Source organism: Crinia signifera, chromosome 1 (genome assembly GCF_055691185.1).
Source record: "Crinia signifera chromosome 1, ASM5569118v1, whole genome shotgun sequence".
Taxonomy (NCBI): Eukaryota; Metazoa; Chordata; class Amphibia; order Anura; family Myobatrachidae; genus Crinia; species Crinia signifera.
Window position 1 is genome coordinate 391,642,634 of NC_139217.1, and position 10,586 is coordinate 391,653,219.

The following is a 10,586-nucleotide window of genomic DNA, read 5'->3' on the forward strand; positions in this document are numbered from 1 at the left end:
ATCGATCACAAACATGGTATAGAGGCAAGTAGAAGAGCACTATCCAGATCAGAAATGAGCAAAGAACTTCAATCTTTTGTGATAGAGGCTATTGAACTGATCCTGTACAACAATTATTTTTTATTCAAAGAGGATTATTATATGCAGAGGAGGGGCACCACAATAGGCACCAGGGGCAAACGCAGGATTTTCAGAAGGGGGTTTCCAGGGGGGCGGAGTAAAGCATGGAGATGGACACTTAGGTGACCCAGTATATGTCGGGTCAGTTAAAGTATTATAAATAGACCAAATGTATAATAATAATAATAATAATAATTAATAATAATTATACAACAGTGTAGACCCCTGGGCATATCAATGTATTGGGGCCCATACTGATCCTCCAGCGGTAGGGGTGGGGAAAGCTTTGATGTCCCGCGGGTGGTAGGGGGTATTATATCAACCGCTCAGCATGTAGGGCCTGGATCAGTAATTTCCACTAATTACCCCATTTACTGCATAGATGGTGGGATAAGGGGACATTGGGCGGAATGAAGGGTCCCTGATACATAACTTCCAGGGTGGTAGAGGATGTTTAATAGGCAGAGCAGGGGTGTATAGTGGAGTGGGCTTATTATTATTCATAATTTTCTGGTGGGAGGACAGCTTGCTTGACTGCGGATATCTCCAGTTCCCGGAAATAGATTTCTTAGATTTTAGTGGAATTAAAAACTAGAGAATCCCACTTACCAAATGGTATAGGGGACTAGGGGATCAGAGTTTAGGAGGCAGAGCAATCTGCCCACGAGTATATAATACTACATACCAGGTGTGTGTAGCTGGAGCAGTAACCAGCTGCTCGACGGCTGATATCTCTGGTTCTGGGAACAGTAGAGACAAGCTACTAGTATCCATCAAAGAGGGAGAATCCCAGCTTTAGGAATATACCATCAGAAAAGCTCTAAATCAGACAGAACCTGAAATATCTGTCTGGGATTAGCAATTAACAGGCTTGGATGGGGACCACTGCTTTGAAGTCAGATATCTCCGGTTCCCAAGGGACGATTTTTAAAATTCTTATACCCCTGGAAAGAGAGGACCATCAGCTTTCAGAATAGGGCCCTTAGACTCCTGGGGGGGGTTCTGGGTACTCAGAAACCCCCCCTGCGTGCGCTACTGGGCACCAGGTTTGCCCCCAGTTATGCCAACATTTTTATGGGTGAGTGGGAGACCGACCAAGTATGGTCCCACCACCCATATGGGGCAAACCTGGTGTCCTGGCGATGCTACATAGACGATATCCTCTTCATCTGGAGAGGTGACCGGGAAAATTTGGATTCCTTCTGCCAATATTTAAATGAAAATGATAAGGGCATCAAATAAACTTTTAATATTAGTAAAGAAAATGTCTTCTTTTTGGACATTGTCATTTATGTTGAAGACCACATATTGAAAACAAAAAACTATATTAAACCTACCGAATCACAAGCCTACATTAATAGGAACAGAGTCCACCTAGACAGATGGCTGGAGTGAATTCCGGCAGGCCAATTTAAACGCCTGCAAAGAAACTGCACAGAACAAAGTGTGTTTCAAAATCAAGCAAACGAAATGAAGGATCGGTTTATTAAAAGTGGTTATGAAGCAATAAAAGTAAACCAATCACTGGCGATAGTACAAGATCTTGACAAAGAAACATTTTGAAACCAAAGGAAAACCACTGTAAGAAAAATGGGTACTTATGTAGTATCTGGGCGTCCGATTTAGAAATCGGATCGGATCGCATCGGATCGCATCGCATCGCATGCGACCAAATCGTATGCGATGCGATGGTCAAGAGTCCATTTTAACATAGAATTCAATGGGAAAAAGGGGTCCTTTTCCTTTCCCCACTATCCAAGTGGGCATGGAGTTGGATATAAACCTGTGGCGAGCGTAGCGAGCCACCGAGCCCGAAGCGTGGCGAGCGCAGCGAGCCCCGCGAGGGGACACAGAATACTTTTTAAGGGATATGCGTCCCCTCGCGGGGCTCGCTACGCTCGCCACGCTTCGGGCACGGTGGCTCGCTGCGCTCGCCACACTATATAAAATCAACTCTATGCCCACTTTGATAGTGGGGAAATGAACAGGACCTTCTTAACATTGAATCCTATGCAAAATCGCATCGAATCGCATCGCATCTGATTGTATGCCTTAAGGTAAGGCATACAATCACAAAATCGGCAGCCCAGATACTACATAAGTACCGAAAAATGACAATTTTAAATGGTCCTTTAGTACCAATTTTTCATCACAGCACAAGGAAGTAAAGAAAATAATTGGTAAACATTGGCATATACTGAAAAAAGATCCCATCATAGGCAAAGAAATCCCAGCCAATCCGATGTGTGTTTTTAGGAGAGCGCCTAATCTAAAAACAAAACTAGTAAGAAGTCTCCACCCAATTTCTCCTAAAAAGTCCTCTATCAGCTCAGTGGGTTTTTATAGGTGTGGGGCCTGTATTGGGTGTAAAAATGTGAAAAAATACTTTTGGTTCCAAAATCACCGAAATAATGATTAATGGCAAAAAACATACCATCAAAGAATTTTTAACATGCCACTCCTTCAACGTCATTTACGCAATAGAATGTACATGTACTAAATTTTATATAGGAAGGACCAGCAGAGCTTTTAAAGTGAGAATTGGTGAACATGTCCGCAATATTAAAAAAGGCCTAGAAATACATGCACTTTCTTCTCATTTTAAGTTGGTTCATAATTGTGATGTGAGTTGTATAAAAAACTTTTATATACTAAAAAAGGTAGAACAAAATAGGAGGGGAGGAGAAATAAGCTCAACACTGGCAAAAAATGAAATGTCGATGATTTTTAATTTTCACACATTGTTACCAGAAGGCCTTAATAAAGATTTTGAGCTTAAATGGTTCATGTAACCTAAGCCTCCCCGCATAGATTTTTTGCACATATCTTTTTTCAAAGCACTTTATACAATCACAAATGCCCTTACTATTCATAATCTTTTTAAATCTATTTTTATTCTATTTTATCGTATTTTTATGTATTTATAAAATGTAAACTAATACCTTCCCCTTTATATTACTTTTTCTCGCATTTGCACTTTAAATGAGTAAACGAAAAACTATAATCAAATTCCAAAATGGCGGAACGGGACTTGGAACGCAAATAGCACTTCCGATACAAGATCCCGGCATATGGAAGCAGTACGGAACCGGAAGTACACAAGGTGGAACGCAAACTTCACTTCCGGTCTCGCTTCATCCGGAAACCCGAAAGTAGTGGCATTTGCCGCGGGTCCCGACAACAAATGAAACGGACTCTTGCCTTTCTCCATTTGTAACATATCATGTTAGCTGGTAGGAAAACTCCATGTCTGGCATTAGGTAATGTGTATAGGGGTATAAATAGAGGTATTAGATGAAGGACTCCATATGCCTTGATAAATAAACATCCCTGTTTCGAAACGCGTCGGCTATTGGAGGGAGCAGCTTGGTGGGACTGGAGCCTGGGAGACGATCAGGGACGCCTGGGATCCTCCATACTTGTAACAACTACGCTGCAGTCTGCATCTTTGTGTGTGGACCACACGATCTGGTGAGAGTCCATCTTGCTGTTTCTTTTATGTTCATGTTTTTGAGTGAATAAAACTGTATTGCACCATCCAGTTTTTTCTTCTCTTTATGGGTCAAGATACAAACCTGACGTATCGGTGACGTGACCGCTCCCCTGTGAAAACGCTATTTTCTACAATTTAGTAGACATATTAAAAGAGTATGAGTCAAATCACAGAAACCTATAAATATATTTATTTCAAAAGTGTGTACAAAACTATATTACACTATTGTACCTTTTTTTCTTCATTTTCATTTTCTTCATTTTGGGTAACCAACTAAGAGGAAAAGGATTATACCTTAACCAGCGCTTAGGGGATATATTGGTAAATTCTTTCTATGTTGTAACTTTTATTTGATTATACTCAATAAAAACAGAATATGTATATATATATATATACGACTCCCAATAAGTAGTGGCACTCTGAGACTGGTATACGTGATGAAACAGGTGAATGTTTAATCTGCCAACATGTTTCGGGGTGGATTCCCCGTCTTCATGATAACCCTGAAGACGGGGAATCCACCCTGAAACATGTTGGCAGATTAAACATTCACCTGTTTCATCACGTATACCAGTCTCAGAGTGCCGCTACTTATTGGGAGTCGTGTGTTACAAGCAGTTTCTGCTTGAGTTGAAGGCAACTGGGCAAGTTAACCCCTGGGGAGTCGGAGTGCCGGGCCAACACGGAGAGTATATATATATATATATATATATATATATATATAAAAATCTGGTACTTATGTAGTATCTGGGCTGCCGATTTTGTGATTGTATGCCTTACCTTAAGGCATACAATCAGATGCGATGCGATTCGATGCGATTTTGCATAGGATTCAATGTTAAGAAGGTCCTGTTCATTTCCCCACTATCCAAGTGGGCATAGAGTTGATTTTATATAGCGTGGCGAGCGCAGCGAGCCACCGAGCCCGAAGCGTGGCGAGCGAAGCGAGCCCCGCGAGGGGACGCATATTTCTTAAAAAGTATTCTGTGTCCCCTCGCGGGGCTCGCCACGCTTCGGGCTCGGTTTATATCCAACTCCATGCCCACTTGGATAGTGGGGAAAGGAAAAGGACCCCTTTTTCCCATTGAATTCTATGTTAAAATGGACTCAGACCATTTTAACATTGAATCCTATGGAAAAATCTTGACCATCGCATCGCATACGATTTGGTCGCATGCGATGCGATGCGATCCGATCCGATTTCTAAATCGGACGCCCAGATACTACATAAGTACCAAAAATCTTAATAATAATAATAATTTTATTATACAGGATGAGTATCCCTCATCCAAAATGGTCGGGAGCAGAAGAGTTTTGAATAGCGGATTATTCCGCTATTATTCCGTATTTTTATATTTTATGTACCTTGAGGTATCTTGCATGGATAAGAACATCAAACACATGAAATACCATACCTCCCAACTGTCCTGTTTTTGACGGGACTGTCACGTTTTTTGGGATGGTCCCGCATCCCTCCCGGGACAGGGACAGACAGTGTCCCGCGGTGGGGTGGGGGCACAGTTGGGAGTCCCCAAGCCTGAAGTGAATAGACGCTGCGTGCATGCGTACAGCATCTATTCAGTGTCGCAGAGGGTGAAAAATGGGGGCGTGGCCCAAAGGTGGCTCATTAGCATATGCGGCGCCCTCATAACCGTTAGATCCATGCATTTTTCATCTCATCCGTGAGCGTACCAGGCGAGGAAGCCATGTTGAGCGCACTGCAAGAAGTACAGGGACAGGGACCCAAAACATATGCATGAATAGGTCAACACACACTGACCCCCTCTCAGTACATACCTACCCCTCCCAGCACACACTGACCTCTTTGCAACATGCACTGTGCCCCACCCATCTCACACTGCCCGCTCCAGCATGAATAGCCCTCTAACCCTCTCCAGGCACACATTGACTCTCTTTATAGCTTGTACTAACCTCTTCACAGGTCACTCTGAATCTCTCCTCGCACACATAGACGCCTTCCCAGCTTGCAATAAACATCTTACAGTTTAGGTATCAGCACACGTACCCTTTTTTTTTTTTTTTGGGGGGGGGGGGGGGGGGGGGTAGGTGTCTTGTTTCAAGTTGCACACACCAGCTAAGGCAGGCCATACTGTTCTGTGGATGAACAGAACCCAGCTCCACACTTGATGGACTAAGGCTTGGGTCTTAAAACTATTTTGCTCTGGGACCCATCTGACTATAAAAATAATTACGGGACCCCAGCAAATTATTGCAGAAGGTCATCATATCACATGTGTAGGCAGCAGACAGCACATGCATGGCAGCATTGTGGGGGCACAAAGTGATGGGAGGAGTCTAAATAACAGACAATTAAACAGACTTTTCAGACTCCTTGAATCACTGACTGAGTTTAGAAAAGTCATCAGCCTGATGGTCAGCAACATGGAGTCGTGACCCCATGCTGAGAAGGTCGGAACCCACTTTGAGGTCAGGACCCACAGTTTGGAACCGCTGGACTAAAGGAAACTAGGATAAGCCCCGGCTGAACAGGGAGAGCACCTGTTCACACTTAGCAGAGTGCAATGGTGCACAGCACATCATACAGTATGTGGGAATCGGAATACTTACATTAGGATTGTTCCTACAATGTTTGCTGAGACAGAAACACTGCTGTAGAAACTTCTAAATTCTAGTTATGCCCTGGGCACATCACTAACAGTAGCGCACGCAGGAGGGGTTTCTGAGTACCCAGAAACCCCACCAGGAGTCTAAGGGCCCTAGGCTGAAAGCTGAGGGTCCCCTCTTTCCATGAGTATGAGAATTTTGAAAAATCGGCCCTTGGGAACCGGAGATATCTGACTTCAATGCAGTGGTCCCCATCCAAGCCTATTAATTGCTCTTCCCAGTCAGATATTTCAGGTTCTGTGTGACTTAGAGTTTTTCTGAGGGTATATTCCACAAGCTGGGACTCTCTCCCTTTGATGGACACTAGTAGCTTGTCTCTACTGTTCCAACTGGTATGTAGTTGTATATCCTCGTTGGCAGATTGCTCTGTCTCCTGAACTCTGATCCCCTAGTCCCCAATACCATTTGGTAGGTGGGATTCTCTAGTTTTTAATTCCATTCAAATCTAATACTGGGAACTGGAGATATCTGCAGTCAAGCAAACTGTCCTCCCACCAGAAAATTATGAATAATAAGCCCACTCCACTATACACCCCTCCTCTGCATATTAAACATCCTCTTCCACCCTGGAAGTTATGTATCAGGGCCCCTTCATTCAGCCCAATGCCCCCTTCTCCCACTCCATCTCCCACCATATGTGCAGTAAAGTGGTAATTAGTGGGAATTACTGATCCAGGCCCTACATGCTGAGCGGTTGATATAATACCCCCTTCCCCCTCCCCTACCGCTGGAGAATCGGTAGAGGCCCCAATACATTGCTATGCCCAGGGGTCTACACTGCTGTTGACGCCCCTGTATGTATATAAATGTATGTATATGTATGTGTATAATATATATAAGTGTGTGTATATATATGTATACATATATATATATTTTTTTTTATTATTATTATTATTTATATACATTTGGTCTATTTATAATACTTTAACTGACCCGGCGTATACTGGGTCACCTAAGTGTCCATCTCCGTGCTTTGCTCCGCCCCTCTGGAAGCCCCCATGATTTGCTCCGCCCCTCTGGAAACCCCCTTCTGAAAATCCTGCGTTTGCCCCTGACTACCCTCCTACATGACCGGCTTGTACTTTGTTTGCTTTGCTCATGCTCTGCTCCATGTAGGATACAGTGTGTATGTAACTGTGAGCAGGGCCTAATGGGCCTGCAAATGAAAATATTGAAATATTTTGAGAAGTGGAGGAGCTGAGGCCAATGCCATATAGGCATGTAGAACCCACATATCTCCCTAAATATATAACAGTACAATAAATAGGAATACAAAAGTAATACTTATGATTTATGTCTGACCATGTGGACAGCTGGTGTCTCTCTTCAGCTCCATCTGCCCCAATGCTAATCTGTCCCTGACTGTAAAACTTTTACATGGTTCTTCAGTTATTCATACAATGCTTTATAATCTGGCATCTCCTATGTCAGGTATTGCAGACTGTTGCAGGGGGGGGGGGGGGGGGGGGATGTATGATATAGAAGTGTTTTTGAAAATGATTGTATTTTTATATATATATATATATATATATATATATATATATATATATATATATATATATACATGGGCTAAGGCAGGGATTGAAGTGGACATTTTAAAGTGGGGGTATGGAAAAGGCGTTGTGGGTACTAAAAGGGGGTATTTTCTTAAGTGCAGTGTAAACTATATACCCCTTATAAACATTATGCACCACAATAGTAGGACCCCTAATACTTTCTTTGAGTCAAAATTCACATTATGCCACATGATATGACCCAAACCAGTACCGGACAGTGGAAAAGAACTAGAACAGACAACAAGTACATAATACATCACTCATCCGGAGGTGAGTAGGAGCTACACAAAGTCAGTCTGTGCACCTGGGGCGGAGGCTACGGGATGCCGTCCCTTAAGGAACACAGCCCCACACCAAACACCTGTTTGCAGACCTACCATAGGAATTGTGGCCATTACAAACTACCAACATGTATGTAAACCATAACCTTAAAAAATTCCCTACACTTCCGGAAAGATAATTATGAACAATTGTTGTGATTCTTTCAATTTGTATACCATCATATTTAGTATTTCTTATTATTTTTTTTATTATAGATTTTAATTTTTTTATTTTTTTTGCTGTGGATGCTAATACCTGTACACTGATATGATGTCCATGTAGACATAGACACCAAAAAAACGTGGAAAAACTCCTGTTGACCATTTTCATGTCAACCTTTTTCCAAGTTGACCTACTGTACTGCATGGGTCGACCTTTTGTATCCACCAACCTAAGCCATGTCAACCTTTTTTAGCTGTCAACCTATGGCCTGTAGACCAATAGTGGTCAACCTATTGAGTGTCACCCTTAATTGGGTCTACCCTTTGACCTATACCCTGCATGTGCACTATGCACTCATGACTGCTAACATATATATTCCCTTTTATATGTTATTAAAAGGCTGTTGGCCAAAGACATGAACCTGCCCACCGCATTTAGATCACTGTACAGCAAATCCCACAGCCCTAGTTAAAGCAGATTCAAGTGCAGGTGTGCGCAATGTGGAGGGAGCACCCAGATAGGGAATGCTTAAAAAAACAGGGGGAGCAGAAAAATGTTGAATACCCCTTTCACATCGCAATAGCCAAGTCCCACCCGAGATTTTTGCCACGGGTCCGTCCAGGAAGCGACCCAGCATTTACGAGGTGTGGCTGATGTCATGGGGGCGGGGCAGAGTGGTGGCGAGTCATTGGGAGGCGAAAACTTCAGAAGCACTTTTATGTTTAATTAAAAGTAGGTAAAGTAAAAAAAAAAAAAAGTACCTTTACCTTAACTTAACCTATGCCGATATAAGTGTTTGGAAATGATGAGTGTACTCTGCTGTCATAGGATAGCCCTAGCTTCATATATATTACTCATAATAATAACAACAATTTTGTTACATAAAATTCTATCCATTTTTTAGTCTGAATGGAAATTGTGCATGACAATAGCACCACCTGCTGGAGAATTCAGGATCCACATGCAGTATAATTAGAGTTTGTTCGCTTCATTGTGCTAAAGAAAAGTGTCTTACAAAGTTCTATTTGTCTCTCAGGATTTAGTTAATTAAATTACAAGCTGCTGCAGGGGCACTTTGAGGTTTTATTATTGAGAGAAACACTAATAATCTTGTCTCCAAATGTGAAAGAAAATCTGTAGTCTTAAATTATTCAGGGCGAAAAACGTGCCAACAACTGTCTGCAAAACAATGCAGGAAGTGCTGAGAAGTCTTATCAATTAGATAAAACTGCATACCATATGGATTGCTCCCTGTTCTAATGTCATAAGGGATTTTTCTTTGGCAGAAATACTCAATCTTGTTAACTCTTTACTATTAACATTAATACCTGTAGTACATTTTATTGTACCGAATAAGCTATAAAAAGAATGTCATTTGGGAAAAAATATTTCAGATAAAAAAATAAAAATAAAAATGGGTTGAGAAAAACTGTGTATACTATATCAAAGCAGTCCGGAGCCACCTAGAGTCTCCAGACACTGGCGTTAGTATACGCTGGAGGTCAATTGCAGACAGGGCTGTAAATAGTTTGGTTTGCATTAGCACTGGAACTAGGTAAAAACTGGAACCAGAGTAGACCCTGAAACTCCAGACAGGCTCCATTTATCAAACTTTGCCATTCTAGAGCTTGTAGTCCACATCTGGGGTTGTCCTGTCCATGGGTTGCCTGTGACAGCTGTCATTGGTTGTTGAGGTAGAGATGACATCCTCCCAGTATGGTCTGGATCATTCTGTGTTTTTTTTTACATCCCAGACCATACAGGGAGGCTATAATCTCTTCCTCCCCCCTCCCTTGTAACAGGGGTCACAGACACCCTCACTGGATGAGGCGCATTACAAGCTTGTGATCATGATTTGCAGAGATTGCTGTAATCTGGTGTTTCGGGTTCTGGAACATTCCAGTTTTTACCCATTCAGGGCAGTGGCGTGCGATGAGGGCAGTGGCTGGTGAGGCACCCGCACCCCACACCCCCTCCCACACTGGGCTTTTGGAGCGGTCCTTGGTTCCCAAAATACAGGGGACAAGGTGAGTGGGGTCCCCTGTATATTAGGGACCAGCAACGGGCTCTTGAGCTGACCCTGGTTCCCAAAATATAGGGATATATATGCCCCACCGCCCAGGGGCATCGAGGACAGCACCAGGCTTCAGCCTGGTCAGGTAAGTTCTGGAGGGGGGGGACCCCTTCATTGGGGGGGTCCCCACTCCCCCAGGGCCCCTGGCCAGGCTGACTGGTCGGTAGGGTTAATGTTTTGGCCGCGGGACCTTATATCATAAGTGTCCCCCGGC